General features: G+C 46.8%; 1 long non-coding RNA gene across 29 annotated transcripts in view; it reads right to left on the bottom strand.

Annotated features, from left to right (window-relative positions):
• Window positions 1–16,494, bottom strand: part of LOC100457480 (uncharacterized) — a 215,420-nt gene that overhangs the window by 121,259 nt on the left and 77,667 nt on the right. For 17 of the 29 annotated variants that reach the window (XR_010141309.1, XR_010141313.1, XR_010141307.1 and 14 more), the window contains 2 exons: window positions 2,519–2,819; window positions 279–642 (listed from right to left, as the gene is read on the bottom strand). The exons of 4 other annotated variants lie outside the window; for them this stretch is intronic. This is a non-coding gene — a long non-coding RNA (uncharacterized LOC100457480). Of the gene's footprint in view, window positions 1–278; window positions 682–2,518; window positions 2,820–4,229; window positions 4,350–16,494 lie in introns of all 29 variants that reach the window. 8 more of the 29 variants (XR_010141316.1, XR_010141314.1, XR_010141317.1 and 5 more) reach the window with 5 other exon arrangements.

The following is a 16,494-nucleotide window of genomic DNA, read 5'->3' as shown; positions in this document are numbered from 1 at the left end:
GGTGTTTAGAGCCCGGTGCAAAGCAGAAGGTCATAGCCCTACCTCAAAACACTGAACCTGCTCAGCAGGGGGTCACTTCCCACCCACAGAGTGACAGTCCACAAGGAGAGAGCTTGCTCAGAAATATGCCAATGCCAATAATTGGTGGGAGAAGCAGGGAGTGAAGAGGAAGGTCTGATGGGAGGTGCTAGAGCTTGGGACTGAAGGGTCAGGTGGCTGCCCCCAGACCCTCTGGCTATCCTCCCACCTAACACAGTTCTCAAGGATGGGATATCCACCTGCTGTGTGGTTGACTGAGGTACCTGCACCTGATGCGGCCAAGCAAGCCATGGGCTTTCTAAGGACACTGACAACACTTCCCTGATGTTGCCTGGGACCGCAGAAGGTCATGCTGGGCCCAGTGCTGTGCTTTGACGTCTGAGGAGCCTGAGTGCCAAGGACAGGCTGACTCAGGTCCTCCGAGGCTCCCAGGAGGTTCGGGGCAGAGGTGTGCTCTGTGTTAACATCTGTTCTCCTCTCTGCCAGCAGAATATCAAGCATGCCACAGTTTCAGATCATCCATTCCTCTCCACAGGCTGAGAGGCAGGGCCGTATTGTCTTCCTTCTCCAATCAGAAGGTGAATTGCACAAGGGCTAGGTAACCTGAACAAGGAGAGGCAGTCCTACATGTAAGGCAGGTCTCTGTTGGAAAGATGGAGAGATCCAGGGTATAACACACAACATTGACTAATCACCATCTCTGCTACCAGCAAGGTGGCTCATCCTGCACGGCTGCTGGCCTTGGATGCCACCAGAACGTGGCCCAGGCAGTGGGGCCAACTGGGTGGGCAGATGGCAGCCAGGACCAGCCACCAAGGGCTGGGGTAGGAGCCCTTGGCCACTTGGCAGGAGACAGTGAACAAGCTTCGAAATGAGCAACAGCACTTGGGTTCATGATGCGGAAATCATCAAAACGCCATCGTTCACTGCAAATAGATCACGGAGGTAGACTATGGTACCTGCAGGAGCTGTAGATGGCAGAGAGTGGAGCAGTTTCCCCTGGGAAGCTCCTGAGTGCAAGCTCCAGCTTTGGGATATGTTCTTTCCCTCTGGAGAAGGCCCCAGAAAAGGACACAGAAACAGATACTGCTTCTCACAGGGAGTCAGCAGAGCCTGGCCCCCACGCTTGTTAGATTCTATCAAATCCAGCAAGCCGACCATGGGGTGCGGGGCAGGGTGGGAAGTGCATAGTCTGTCCAGCTCTGAGCCGATCCCCACTGGTTAGGAGCTGTGTCAACATGGGAAGTCAGCCTAGCTTCTCTGGTCTTCATCTGTAAATCGAAGATTAAAAAAAAAAAAAAGCAGCTACTCAGCCGGGCACAGTGGCTCACGCCTGTAATCCCAGCTCTTTGGGAGGCTTAGGCAGGAGGATCGTTTGAGGCCAGAAGATCAAAACCAGCCTGGAAGGCTGGGCGTGGTGGCTCACGCCTGTAATCCCAACACTTTGGGAGGCCGAGAGGGGAGGATCATGAGGTCAGGAGTTCAAAACCAGCCTGGCCAAGATGGTGAAACACTGTCTCTGCTAAAACTACAAAAATTAGCCAGGGGCAGTGGCAGGCACCTGTAATCCCAGCTACTCGGGAGGCTGAGGCAAGAGAATCAGTTGAAGCTGGGTGGCAGAGGTTACAGTTGGGCGACAGAGTGAGAATCTGTCAGAAAGAAAGAAAGAAAGAGAAAGAAAGAAAGAGAGAGAGAGAGAGAAAGAAAGAAAGGAAGGAAGGAGAAAGAAAGAAAGAAGGAAAGAAAAGGAAGGAAGGAAGGAGGAAGGAAGGAAGGGGAAAGAAAGAAAAAGAGAAAGAAAAAGAAAGGAAAGAAAGAAAAAGAGAAAGAAAGGAAGGAAGGAAGGAAGAAAGGAAGAAATCAGCCTGGCCAACATGGCGAGACCTGCGTCTCCACTAAAAATACAAAAATTAGCTGGGCATGATGGCACATGCCTGTAATCCCAACTGCTTGGGTGGCTGAGGCAGGAGAATTGCTTGAACCTGGGAGGCAGAGGTTGCAGTGAGCTGAGATTGTACCGCAGCACTCCAGCCTGGGCGACAGAGCAAAACTCTGTCTCAAAACAACAACAACATAAAACAGCTACTCCTGGACTGGGGTGGGGTGAATGCGAGTATTGTGCTGCAGTGTCTGCAGAGTGCTTAACACAACCTCTGGCTCAGAGTGGGTGCTTGATAAACACTTTGTTATTCTCAGGGTCTAATTGTTGTCCTTATTCCTGTTGCCTGGTAGGCAAATTAGGTTTCAGCACAGATAGTCTGGATTTGAATCCTAGCTCTGCCACTTGCTGAGAATGTGACCATTGAGAAACCACTCGACTTCCCGAAGCCTCCATTTTCTTATCTACAGAAATGTGGATGTGACCACCAGCCATGGGGGACCACTGAGGATTACAGAATTAAAGCAAGTGGTGCAGTATGAGCTTTCAAAAATAACAGTCTCAACCCAAACTGAGGAGTGTTTCTACAAAACAACTTACCTGGACTCTTCAAAAATGTCAAAGTCGTCCGGGTGCAGTGACTCTCACCTGTAATCCCAGCACGTTGAAAGGCCAAAGTGGGTGCATCACTTGAGGTCAGGAGTTCGAGACCAACCTGGCCAACATGGTGAAACCCCGTCTCTACTAAAAATACAAAACTTAGCCAGGCTTTGTGGCACACGCCTGTAATACCAGCTACTCGGGAGGCTGAGGCAGGAGAATCACTTGAACCCAGAAGATGGAGGTTGCAGTGACCTGGGATCATACCACTGTACTCCAGCCTGGACCACAGAGTGAGACTCTATTTAAAAAAAAAAAAAAAAAAAATCGAAGTCAAGTATGACTGGGGAACATGAGACACAGCCACTAAATGCAATAATGACCTATAATTGGGGAAAAAAAATGTCAAAAAGGACATTATTGGGACTACTGATCAAATTTTGTGTGGCCTGAGGATTAGATAATACAATTGCAGCAATGCTAAATTTCCTGAGTTTAATAATTACACAGTCGTTGTGTAAAAGAATGTCGTTATCCTTGGGAAGCACACACTGAATATTTAGGGATGAAAGGGCATGTCTACAACTTACTCAAATGGATCAGGAAAAAATAGCGTATTTGGTGGTGGGGTGGAGTGTGAGTTAACAACTGATGATCTGGGTGTGCAGTAGTTCTTCATATCTTCATAATTTTTTTCTACGAGTTTGAAATTATCATAAAATAAATAACGACTACAAGCTACAGAACAAGAGGGCGAGAATCACCCTGAAGAGCCTGGAGTATTAAGTATCCATGCAAGCAAGAAATCAAAGCCTTTCTCAGAAAAACCCATGTCACCTTAATTATAAATGTTAGGATTTATTACGTAGAAAACTACAAAGGGTAAGGCTGAAATTTCATTTGAACCACCACCTCCGTCCAAGAAGAAGAAAGAAAAATGGATGGCTACTCCTGTTCCTACAGCCCACGGCCAGGCTGACAGGGCCATCAGGGAACAATTAGGCCACATCCGAGCCATCCAGCAGCCTGGCGCATAGACGAGCTGGGATTTGACCCCAGGCTGCCTCGACAGGAGGCCAGAGGGAAGCAGGTACTCCAAGTCAAGCAGCAGCCATTCCCAAGATCAGCCCTTCCTCTGAAGCCGAGGCCCCACGCACTGTAAGGCTGAGCCCTTAATACGACTGCAAACTGCAGGGGGAGCCCAGACCCGTGTCTCCCTGCCCTGTGTACTCCCACCACACTGCCCCCACCACTGTGCACAACAGGTGCTCAACACTCGTCTGTAGATGTACTCATGGACACACATCTTCTTTTCAATAATGCACAGACTCTTTCAGGAAGAAGGAGCAAGAAATCTGCAACAACTGTGTCCCAGGGAGGAGAAACAGGGGTCTGGGGACATGAGGGTTGGCAGTCTTCATTGGAAAACTTTGTATACCTTTTGGATTTTGTGTCTTGTAAATGCTTTACTTATTCAAAAAGTTTTGTTTTGTTTTTCTTAATTCTTTTAATTGATTCATTTATTTTATTATTTATTTATTTTTGTAGAGGCAGAGTCTCACTGTGTTGCCCAGGCTGGTCTGGAACTCTTGAGCTCAAGCCATCCTCCCTCCCCTGCCTCCCAAAGTGCTGAGATCACAGGCGTGAGCCACTGCACCCAGCCATTTTGTTTTTTTAATACAAAAGGAAAAAAAGAAATTGACAAAGTTACCTGTGAGGCTGCCATGAGTGCGAAGTCGTGAGTAATCCCATGCTACTTAATGCTGAGTCCCTGGCACACAGCTGTTGCTCACTGTGCTACACATCCTCTTGTTTTCAGAGGGTGAAGAGACTAGAATGATTAAAGACTCAGAGTCAGCAGCATCGCTGATTTTACTGGAGAGTGTTTAGATTTGATCACCAAAAGTCCAGTCCTTATGTTTCTGAAACTCTAGAGCTGCTATTAAAACAAGGTAGGAAAGCCAGCCTCAAGTAATCCTAACATCGTTATCCAACTCCAATAGGTGCCAGGAACTGTGAAGATGTTTTCATCTCTACAACAACCCAAGAAGGTGGGTAGGTGCTCATATCATCCCCGTCTTACATTTCAAGAAACCAGGTCACAGAATGGTCACAAAAGGCACCCAAGACCTCTGCAGAGGGAGAAGCCTGGTAGGTGAAGAAAGGAAGTCTAGCACCAGAGATTGGGCTTCTAAAGTCTATACATCCCCCTTGAAGGGAATGTGAGGACCACCACTGTCCCAGGAAAAAAGGATTTTGACTCAGAGAACCCTGGGTTCCAAGCCAAGCTCCCTCCAAAAGCCGCAGGTGTGGTCAGACAGCCTTTGGTGGCACCACCTCCTGGGAGGACTGAAGAAGATAGTATGTGAGGAAATGCTTTGGAAACTGTAAAGTGCCATGCAAATCTCACCGTAGAAACAGAGGATGCAGTGGGGGCATGGGAAGGAAGGAGGCATCTGGAAGTTCAACCTTACCAGGAGGTTTTCCCTGAGCCATTAGAAGTATTTCCACTCCTAGTCTTCTACCTCAAACTTTCCTTTTTGTACTACACTTACATTCAACTTTCCCTCAAAAACATCCTCCCACTTCAGAGGTGTTAAGTTATTAAGTCAGCCCTAAATGTAAACAGTTTTCATTTCTCTAACCCCAAAAACCTCTCTTCCCGCCAGCATGCTTTGGTCTTGTCACCCAGAAGATCAAAGCCATTGTTTTCTGTAAAAGCGTTCTGATCACTTGGATGACTTGTGCAGATAAACACCACCCACCACATGCCAGGCTGTACAGCACCTTCCTGGTGCCCTGTCAGGAGGTGAACAGGCCAGGAAAAAATGCTGAACTCTACTGGCAAATGCTTTGCACATGGTCACATGCCCTGCACCTCTCTCCAAGCTCTTTGGGTAGCCTTGGCCAGTCCCTTCCCCACAAGGGCCCTCTTGCAGAGGAAGGAGGTTGGACCAAGCAATCTCTAGTTCTCCTTGAGATCTAAAATTCACTGATTCCATCTCATCCTCCCTGCTCAGAACTTCCTGAAATAAAATAGTTCATTTACAAACACACACACACACACACACACACACAGAAGCTAAGTAACTGCGTATAAGCTGGGCTCTAAGCCTGGGTGCGGTAGCTCACGTCTGTAATCCCAGCACTTTGAGAGGACAAGGCAGTGGATCTCTTGAGGTCTGAAGTTCAAGACCAGCCTGGCCAACATGGTGAAACCCCATCTCTACTAAAAATACAAAAATTAGCTGGGTGTTGTGGTGGATGCCTGTAATCCCACCTACTCAAGAGGCTGAGGCAAGGAATCACTTGAACCCAGGGGGTAAAAACTGCAGTGAAGTGAGATTGCACCACTGCACTATATCCTGGGCAACGGAGCGAGACTCTGTCTCAAACAAAAAAAAAAAAAAAAAAAGAAGCTGTAGTTTTTGGTGACTCACAGAGGAGAAAATATATTTTTCCACTTAGCTCAAAAGAATGGTTCCTCCATTCTTCAATTACTCAACTGATGTAATGATGTAAAGTCACCAAGCCAATGGGGCACCTGGGGAAGTTCCAGGCTCCTGGGAGTTCAAACGTCAATGAAGGTAAGTGAAGCAGGGAATTTCCCATGGTGGACAGGTGCACCCAGAGGTGGGCTGCCACAGAGAGTCCCCTCCCTGAGAAAACATCCCATATCCATTCAACTCTCCAGCTCAATAAGCCACCTTCTAGGGAACCCAGGAAACACTGAGCCCAATGCTGGCCCAGAGCCCATCGTCCAGGAAGTCACGCCCCCAGTATGAAGGTTGCCTCTTCCAGGAAGTCAATATTGAGCCACCGCTCAGCCCAAACCCCCTAGACTATAACCTCCATAAGGGTAGCAATCGTGCCTGGCATGTCATAGGAACATAATAGATCATAAATATTTGCTAAATGAATTACTCACAGTGCTTCTGTAAAGCTTAGGTAATTCCATTCCCCAAAATACTGGGTGCTTTTATGTACTAGATACTGGTGATAAAATGGTAAGCAAAGCAGATATTTGGCCAGGCACAGTGGTTCACACCTATAATCCCAGCACTTCAGGAGGTCGAGGCAGGAGGATCACTTGATGCCAGGAGTTCAAGACCAGCCTGGGGAGCACAGTGAGACCCCATCTCTACAAAAATATTTTAAAAATTAGCCAGATGCTGTGGTATGGACCTGTAGGTCTAACTACTTGGGAGGCTGAAGTGGAAGGATCACTTGAGCCCAGGAGGTCGAAGCTGTAGTGGGCTATGATCATGCCAATGCACTCCAACCTGGGTGACAGAGCAAGACCCTTTCACTAAAAACAAATCACCACCACAACAAAAAAACAAAGCAGATGTTTCTCCATCCAGGCTTCTCTAAAGCAGTTACTAAAGTGCTGGCAGATGACCATCAGCTCTCAGCCCTCTCTGGGAACTGCCTTGGCTGAATACAATCACCTTGTTCAAGATTAGGCATCCTTTGGGTGGTGGGGTCGGGGGGCACATGAAATGACTGATCAATCCTCACCTCAATTCAGGACAATTCTGAAGGATCAGTCTAGCTCCTAGGCTCCTCTGGCATTGGCCTTTGTTGGGACATTGTTACAGCTCCACTTCTCCCTCTGCCCAACTATGGTTTCTTCTCCTTCAGTTTCACAGCTGTTGATCCCAAAGGAATCCCATAATAAACATCCTACTTGCTAATCTACATCTTAGCGTCTGTTTCCTAGAGAACACAGCCCGCATCGTGAAGGTTTATATGACAGATGCTCAGGCCTTGTGCCACCAAGATGAAGGTTCCAGGACCAGAAGGGCAAACATATCATAGCAAATGGGAGCTACTTTGTGGGAACACCTTGCTGACAAGGATGCAAAGCCTGGACTCAAGGCTGGCATCAACGAGCAAGGGTAGTGAGCAGTGTGCAAACACTCGTGACCGTTTGAATGCGTGGATGAATCCCAGCTCATTGAGTTAGACACCCATTTTCTTCAACTTTGTTCACCTACCACCTAACATAAAAAAGGAGTTTGGTAAAACTTCTGTTGGGTGATTAGATGATGACTAGATGGACAAATAGATAGACGAACTTACACATTTGGTTGAGTTTATTGTTAGACAATAAATGAAAGACGATTATTTGGTACAGGTTAAATTGTGTCATTTGTGTAAAGTATTAATCACAATGTCCAAATAACAATAATGCTAAAAATGGCAACTGCCAAGGCGGAAGGGTCACTTGAGGCCAGGAGTTTGAGATCAGCCTGGGCAACATAGTGAGACTTACAAACACACATACACACACAGACACACACATAAATAAATTAGCAAGGCAGCTTAAGTCTAGGAGTTCAAGAATACACTGAGTTATGTTTGTGCCACTGCACTCCAGCCTAGGCAACAGAGCAAAACCTTGCCTCTAAAAAAATTATAATAATAATGGTCCGGGTGCGGTGACTCACACCTGTAATCCCAGCACTTTGGGAGGCTAAAGAGGGCAGATCACCTGTTTTCACGAGTTCTAGACCAGCCTGGACAATATGGTGAAACCCCATCTCTACTAAAACCACAAAAAATTAGCCAGGCGTGGTGGCACGTGCCTGTAATCCCAGCTACTCAAGAGGCTGAGGCAGGAGAATCACTGGAACCCAGGAGGCAGAAGTTGTAGTGAGCTGAGATTGTGCCGCCTCTGCACTCCAGCCTGGGCAACAGAGCAAGACTCTATTTAAAAATAATAATAATAATACTAATAATAATAATAATAATAAACAAAAACATGACAACTAAGGCTGGATGTGGTGGCTCAGGAATGTGCATTGGGAGGCCAAAGCAGGAGGATCACTTGAAGCCAGGAATTTGAGACCAGCCTGGGCAACATAGTGAGTACTGTCTCTACAAAAAAAAATTTTTTTTTTTTTAAATTAGCCAGGTATGGTGGTACACACCTGTAATCCCAGCTACTCAGGGAGGCTGAGGCAGACGGATTGTTTGAGCCCAGGAATTTGAGGCTGCAGTAAACTATGACTGCACCACTGCACTCCAGCCTGGGTGACAGAGCAAGACCCTATCTCTTAAAAAAAGAGAAAGAGAAGTAAGCTACTCATGGAGAACTTCCTGTAAGAGGTAACTTGTGATCAGCAGCTTGAAAGAAGTGACAGTGTGGAGGTAAGCATGCAAGAGAAGAGAAGAGCAACAAGACATTAGCACATAACCCTGACTCTGCTCTGCTCATCAGATGCTGGGGTAAATATAACACTGTCACTAGGATAGCCCAGCAATGCATGGGGAAGCATGCTGTCACCTAACACCCATCACCATGGATGTGGGTGAGAACATGCCTGCAACCAGGGGAGATGAACAGTTGACAGAAGGCACCGAACTTACAACTGCGGTTTACAGACTTAATCCTTATAGTGATAAGAAACCTTCAAGCTTATGGAACTAAGGTGTTGGGTGACAGCTAGTAATGCAAGTGTCAGAACTGATACAAGATATCTTTTTTTTGAGACAGAGTCTGGTTTCGTTGCTGAGGCTGGAGTGTGGTGACATGATCTCGGCTCACTGCAACCTCCTCCTCCTGGGTCCAAGAAATTCTCCTGCCTCAGCCTCCTGAGTAGCTGGGGTTACAGGCATGTGCCACCATGCCAGGCTAACTTTTTTGTATTTTTAGTAGAGACAGGGTTTCACCATGTTTGCCAGGTTGGTCTTGAACTCCCGACCTCAAGTGATCTGCCCACCTCAGCCTCCCAAAAGTGCTGGGATTACAGGCATGAACCACCATGCCCAGCCAAGATTTCTTAAATAATCCAGCCTTTGAACTGTCCACAGTTTCTTCAGGTATCTGCTGCAGCAGATGGAGGCTTAGGAAGTACCAGGAGCCTCCATTCTGAGAAACCGGCTTCAGGGGCAGAATCTACATTTGAGAAGCCCAGACTCCAGCTTCAGTTTCCCCCCAGGAAATGTACACACCCTGGAGGCCATCCTCATTCAGATGCCCACCAGACCTACTGGACATCCTTATTTCTGAGGGTGATCCCTGGAGAAACAGATGAGAGGATTAAGGACAAGGGGAATAAATTAGAGCCTGGGCTTTGTGCAAACAAGAGTAAGTGAAGAGGACAATAAGAAAGGGATAGTAAAGTTTGGTTAGGAAAATCACAAAACCAGTGGCGTCGCAGAGGCTATTTGCTAAGTGGTACGAAGTATTCTAGAGAACACTGATGCCTTTAGCCTATTACTACACATCGTGGATCTGGGAGCACCTAAAACACTAAATACTGGGGCTGTCAGAGGTGGCAGGTGGGATGACAACTCAGAAAACCAAACTCCAGGGCAGGCTGGGATGCTGTGTGTCAGGTTGAAGGTCACAAGTCACAAAGAGGCAGTAAAGCTCAGAGCTGAAGCAGACAGGCCTTGCTGCTGAGCTACCTGGGCTGGAACTGAGTCTCCACCACTTCCTTCCTGTGTGACCTCTGTGTGGCAGAGCAACGAGCACCTCCCTGAGGCTCAGATCTGATCTATGATATGGGGATAAGGATTCAGAGCTCCCAAAGTGTCTGTCAGAACTGAACATGACCTGTGCCAAGCCCCTGATGCCTGGTTAATGTTCAATAAGTAGGTGCCGGTGTTATTATAACCATAGGTCACAGTGCCACCCTTTCCAACTGTACTCCACAAATCCCTAGGCTCTCTCACTCAAGAGAGCCTCCTGAGTGACTTCTGGGGGCCAGGTGGAGATGGGAGGTTCAGCAGGAGGGCTATAACCCTATTTTTATCAAAGCAGCTCTCCTTTAACCGGTTACAGGTATAAAGCTTGCATATAAGATTTCAGTAGCCAGTGGAGTTTGAGGGCTTTAAGACAGCAGAAGAACTTCAAATATTCATCCTCTTGTTTATTAGTAATAATAATAAACACTCAAGAAAGCAAGGAACTCATCTAAACTCACCTGGCAAGTCAGAGGCAGGGAAAGGGAAGCTGCAGCTGCTGGCCCTGAATCTCCCACACAGGCAATTAAAGCTGCTCTGGAGAAGGGTTGGAAGAGATGACCTCTGAGGTTTCTTTTAACTCTGAGATTCTGCAACTGCAAGTTGAAATTCTAACTCCCATCCCTTTATTCCCCCTGAGTTAAATGTGGGCATTTCTGTAAACCCAAAGATGTAAGCTCCACTCTTCCTTAGAGACGACAAGCCTCTTTAAAATCCATCCTGGCTTCTCCCTGCTAGCCTCAGCCTTCCTACAAAGGAAGATTCCAGCTGGAGAGCTAAGGAGGGCTCCAGGCACTCAATGTCAGACAGGCAGAGACAAACAGGGCTAGAGAAGCCTCCAGCTCCACAGGATGTGGTGAGTGAAGCAGCAAGAGAAAACCAGAAAAAACCATCTAGAAACACAACAGCCCCACAAATAAAGAGACAACATGAACACACAGGGACTTCTCTTCGTTTTTCAAGCTAGGAAACCCAAAAATAGTTGAAGGAGCTGTATCTCAAAGCTTTCTGAAGAAAAACCCTGCCTAGCTCATAAGACATATCTAGGGGGACAACTGTTAAGTTTGAAGTCATAAAGACCATAAGGCCAGTTCAGTGATTTCATGCAGAACCCCATGACGTGAAGAGCAGGGTGTTGCAATCCCAGCCTTCAAACTCAGGGGCCAGTGTGCTAAGCCGAATTTCATACAAAGGCTCAATGTTGAAGCTCACTCATTTTAAGTCAAGGCTGCGTTGCAACTGGCACAACTTGAAGGCGTCCACATGGAAAGTAACGAACTTGGCTGGAGGAGCAGGCAATGTCAGCATTCCCAAAGAGAGTTGGTAAAAACACAGATGGAAAAAAGAAAATTGGCCTCACTAAGGATAAAAAAATATATAAATCTAACAAGAGACCATTTTGCACCCATTGAATGATAATTTTTTTAAGCTAATAATACCTAGTGTTGATGAGATTGTGGTGAAACTGGCATGTCCACATGTTGATTGAAGCAGCATAAACAACCTTATTTGAAAGTAATTTGGCAATGTGGGTCAAGAGTCATAAAACTGTGCCCTTTGACTCAATAATCCTGCTAAGAATCTGTCCAAAAGATTTTCCAAGAAGAAAAAAGTTATATGCACGAAGATGCTCATGGCACCCTTAGAAGCGTAACAGCAAACTACTAGGCACTTTAATTTTTAACAACAGAGAACTGATTTAGAATATGACTTGTCCACTTGATGAACCATTATACACTCTCTAAAAATGATCATTTGTAAGCTGCTTTAATAAAATGAAAAAATATTTAGGGTACATCAAATGTTTAGGATATATTATAATAAAAATGTTTCTGCTTTAGGATAAAAAAAAAGTGACTACAAACTATTCCCTACACCTATGACTATATAAAATCATTAATTAATGTAAAGACAAAACATATCAGATATCTGAAAACAATCTGATTAGTCAAGGAAGAGTTACTGATTTTGTTTTCTCACCTGTATCAATTCTTTGGAAATACAATGCTGTGTGTGTAATAAATGACATCAATAATGATGATGGGCTGGGTGCAGTGACTTGCACCTGTAATCCCAGCACTTTGGGAGGCCAAGGCAGGCGGATCATTTGAGGTCATGAATTTGAGACTAGCCTGGCCAACACGGTAAAACCCCATCTCTACTAAAAAATACAAAAGTTAGCCCCGTGTAGCAGTGCGCACCTGTAGTCCCAGGTACTCAGGTGGCTGAAGCAGGAGAATTGCTTAAACCCGAGAGAAAGAGGTTGCAGTGAATCAAGATTGTGCCACTGCCCTCCAGCCTCGGTGAGAGTGAGACTCCATCTCAAAAGAAAAATTAATAATAATGATGATGATGATGATGATGATGATGAAGACATTTTATTGGGAAAACTTCAATAATGTATAAAATTAGGATAAAACTCTGGGGAACTGGAAATTGAATTCAGGATATGAGAAAGGATCAAACTCAGAGGCATTTGAGTATCAAGTCAAAGAAATATGATCTCTAATCAGAGAATGGAAACTGTAGGCACCAATGGGGTGATATATTAGCAACGTCAGCTCTCCAGGCCCCATGGCACATCCGGCAGTATCTGATCATCTCAGCTTTGTAAGATTCAGTCTTCTTCCTCCTCCTCCTCACACAGCCCAGTGTTCAAAGAGGAACAGAAAAACCCAATCTGTGTAATTTAAGTGCCCACCCTTCGAAAACATAAAGCCCTGCTGAGAGGCCAAGAAATAACTTAAATACTGAATTTCCTAAACTATGTCTTCTTTTTTCTTTTTTTCTGAGACGGAGTCTTGCTCTGTCCCCAGGCTGGAGTGCAGTGGTGCAATCTAGGCTCACTGCAAGCTCTTCCTCCCGGGTTCATGCCATTCTCCTGCCTCAGCCTCCCGAGTAGCTGGGACTACAGGCATCCACCACTACGCTGGCTAATTTTTTTGTATTTTTAGTAGAGATGGGGTTTCACCATGTTAGCCAGGATGGTCTCGATCTCCTGACCTCGTGATCCACCCGCCCCCCCACAAAGTGCTGAGATTACAGGAGTGATCCACCGCGCCCAGCCTTCTTTTTTTTTTCCAAAAAGGCAACTTGGGTCAGCTTCTACACTGGCACTAGAAGTAATGAGGAACTTCAGTTTTCCATCGGGTGGGACCTAGTTGGGATTTCCAGTGTGGACCACAATCCCAACACACAGTTGTCCTCACTGACAGTCCAAGCAGGGATGGCCAAGGCAAAGGTAGCACTTTGGAATCTCAGGGAACCTAAGTCTAGTTCTGACTCCAACACTACCAGCTCTGTGCCTTTGGGCATGTTATTTTACCCTCATGACCTCAGTATTCACATCCATAAAATGGGGACATTTCAGAACTTTCCTCCTAGCAGCATGGTGAGGACTTAGCGTAGCTCCTGGCAGTAGTCGCGGCTCACTAACTGGTGGCTCTCTCCATTATTATTTCCTATGTACCCGTCATTGATTTGTCTCCCAGGTCTTCAGGTACCAGGTGTGCACACATGGCAAGGGAGGGCACACAGGTAAATGACTAAATGCAGCTGAACAGCCAGGCATGGTGGCCCACACCTGTAATCCTGGCACTTTGGGAGGTCAAGGCAGGAGGATCGCTTGGAGTTCAAGACCAGCCTGGGCAACATAGCAAAACTCCATCTCTACAAAAAATATATACATATATAAAAACTTAGCTGGACATTGTGGCATGCACCTGTAGTCCTAGCTACTCGGGAGGATTGCTTGAAGCCAGTAGTTCGAGGTTATAGTGAGCTATGATTACATCACTGCACTCCAACCTGTGTGACAGAATGAGACTCTGTCTCTAAAAATTTGTTTTAATTAATTTTTTTTTTAATATACAGCTCAAACTTGGCTGACATTAGGATTACCTGGGAGCTTCAAGAAGCACAGATGCCCCAGTCCTTCCCAGAACAATTATGTCATCAGCTTCTCTGGGAGTGGAACCCTGGCAAAGCTATTTTTATTTATTTATTATTTTTTTTTGAGACAGAGTCTTGCACTGTTGCCCAGGGTAGAGTGCAATAGCGGGATCTTGGCTCACTGCAACCTCCGCCTCCCGGGTTCAAGTGATCCTCCTGCCTCAGCCTCTTGAGTAGCTGGATTACAGGTACCTGCCACCACACCCAGCTAATATTTTGTATTTTTAGTAGAGACGGGGTTTCATCATGATGGTCAGGCTGGTCTTGAACTCCTGACCTTGTGATCCGACCACCTCGGTCTCCCAAGGCACAGCTATTTTTAAAGTTGATTCCACTGTGCCACTGGGTTGGGGCACATCTAATTCAAGCAGGAGCAACACAGTGATAACTGACTTAGGCCACAGTTCAACGGCTTCAATTGAAACCATCAAACGCCCTGTGAGTGACCAGCAAATAAATGGCAAGGGGCTCTCCAACTCGCTGCCTGCTGCTCAGCCCAGTGACTTTCTGCAAAGCAACAAAGCTGGCCGGCTGGAGTGGCCCGCCACACGGAGGCCACTGGGAAGCACCTGACCAGTACGGGTGGTGCTCTGACAGTCTTGGAGGGAACACAAGCCCCTGGGGCAGAACTTCGCCCCAGCACGCAGCTTGAAGGTCTTGCTGCTGCCGTCCCAACGCTGGAGTGCAGCAGTAGTTCCTGAGGAATCTGCAGGCTCCTCAGGAGCAGGTGTCCAGGGAGGCTGAGGCCAGATGCCTTGCCTTTCCCAGCCCCAGTGAAGGACAGCAATTCTCAGATTGGCTTTCCAAGGGTGATCTGAGTAGAGGAAGGGCTTGCTGGGCCGTCTTCACCACAGTCACCTGCCTGACAGTCTTACTTGCCCGGACTGTCCAAAGACCAGCATTCTACTCTTCCTTTCTCCATTTCTAAAGAATCTTCAGTAAACAGCCTGGAGCCTCGATAATAACAGCCCGTTTCTGTCCTGGTGGTGACAGATATGCTAAGAATGTTCCATGCACACAACCTGCAGTAGCTCCTGTAACCTCACAGTGGGCATTTAGGGTTGATGCTGTCTTTATCCCCATTTTACGGATGAGAAAAGTGAGGCCCAGAGAGGTAGTCTACCTTGTCCAAGGTCATAGCAGACTGGAACTTGTGGCCTGGCATGGGTTCCAGAGGCTGGGCTGTTCTATGCTACACTGCAGTGCCCTGGCTTGAGGGCTGCCCTCTTCATTGGTTCCTACCTTTAATCAAAAAATATTATTGGGCCCCTGCTCTATGCGAGTGCAGGGCAGGGGGCTGGAGCTATTGCATGGGAAGAGATATAGGCGTCTTCTCAAGAGCTCTCACCGAAAGCTAAATCTCACAAACAATCCCTAACAGATCATGTACTCTTGGAAACCTCTCTAAGCAGTGTGGGCCTGGACCGTCTCCTGCAGAAGCCCAGCAGGGGACGGAGGCAGAGGAGCAGGGGATCAGGGTGCAGGCTGCAGGGTCAGGCAGACCTGGAGGTGAATGCCAGCTGTGTAGGGACTGGCTGCATGATCTGGGCAAGCTCCTCCCTGGCCCTCGGCTGCCAAGGCCTGCTATGCAGAGCAAATGAGAAACTGTCTGCCCTCCATAAAAAAATAGCTCCGACTAGTTAGAAATCAGAAGTGCAGTTTAGAACAGGGGCCGGCAATCTTTTTCTTTAAGGGTTAGACAGAAACTATTTTAGGCTTTTTGTAGGCCACAGGGTCTCTGGTCAGGACCAGACTCTGCTGTTATAATAGTACCTAAGCAGCACTGATAGCACATAGAAGAATTGACATGGCTATGTGCCAATAAAACTTTATTTACAAAAACTGATAGCCTGTCAGTTTGCTGGCCCCTGATTTAGATGACATGAGATGGGACATGTAACAGCCATGACATCAGTTAGCTGAGTGATAACCTGCTCTGTTTTCATTTTGTTTTGCCTCCTCCTAGAGCACTTGGGCTTTAAGGTAATAGTGATTCCCAGTTTTTTGAGGTTTCCTACTTTCTTTGGTGGTCTTTAGTTTTTGTTTTTATTTTTTGGGGAGGTGTCTTACATAGCTTTATTTAACCCTACAGTGCCCCTAACCAAGGTTGAGACCCCAGTCGTAAGTCTTCCCCCGGCCCCTGTTAGGCTGTGACAGAGGGTTGGAGATTGACGGCTAGTAAAAAAACAAGTCGGCCGGGCGCGGTTGCTCATGCCTGTAATCCCAGCACTTTGGGAGGCCGCGGCAGGCGGATCACGAAGTGATCTTGAGGACTGAAGATCAAGATCATCCTGGCTAACACGGTGAAACCCCGTCTCTATTAAAAATACAGAAAAAAATTAGCCAGGCGTGGTGGCAGGCGCCTGTAGTCCCAGCTACTTGGGAGGCTGAGGCAGGTGAATGGCGTGAACCTGGGAGACAGAGCTTGCAGTGAGCCGAGATTGCCCCACTGCACTCCAGCCTGGGCGACAGAGCGAGACTCTGTCTCAAAAAAAAAAAAAAAAAAAAAAAAAATTCATGGCAGATCGAGAGGAATGTGAATGCAGACA

Source organism: Pongo abelii, chromosome 7 (assembly GCF_028885655.2).
Source record: "Pongo abelii isolate AG06213 chromosome 7, NHGRI_mPonAbe1-v2.0_pri, whole genome shotgun sequence".
NCBI lineage: Eukaryota > Metazoa > Chordata > Mammalia > Primates > Hominidae > Pongo > Pongo abelii.
Note: the sequence above shows the minus strand (reverse complement) of the source record. Positions and strands in the feature narration are given on the sequence as shown.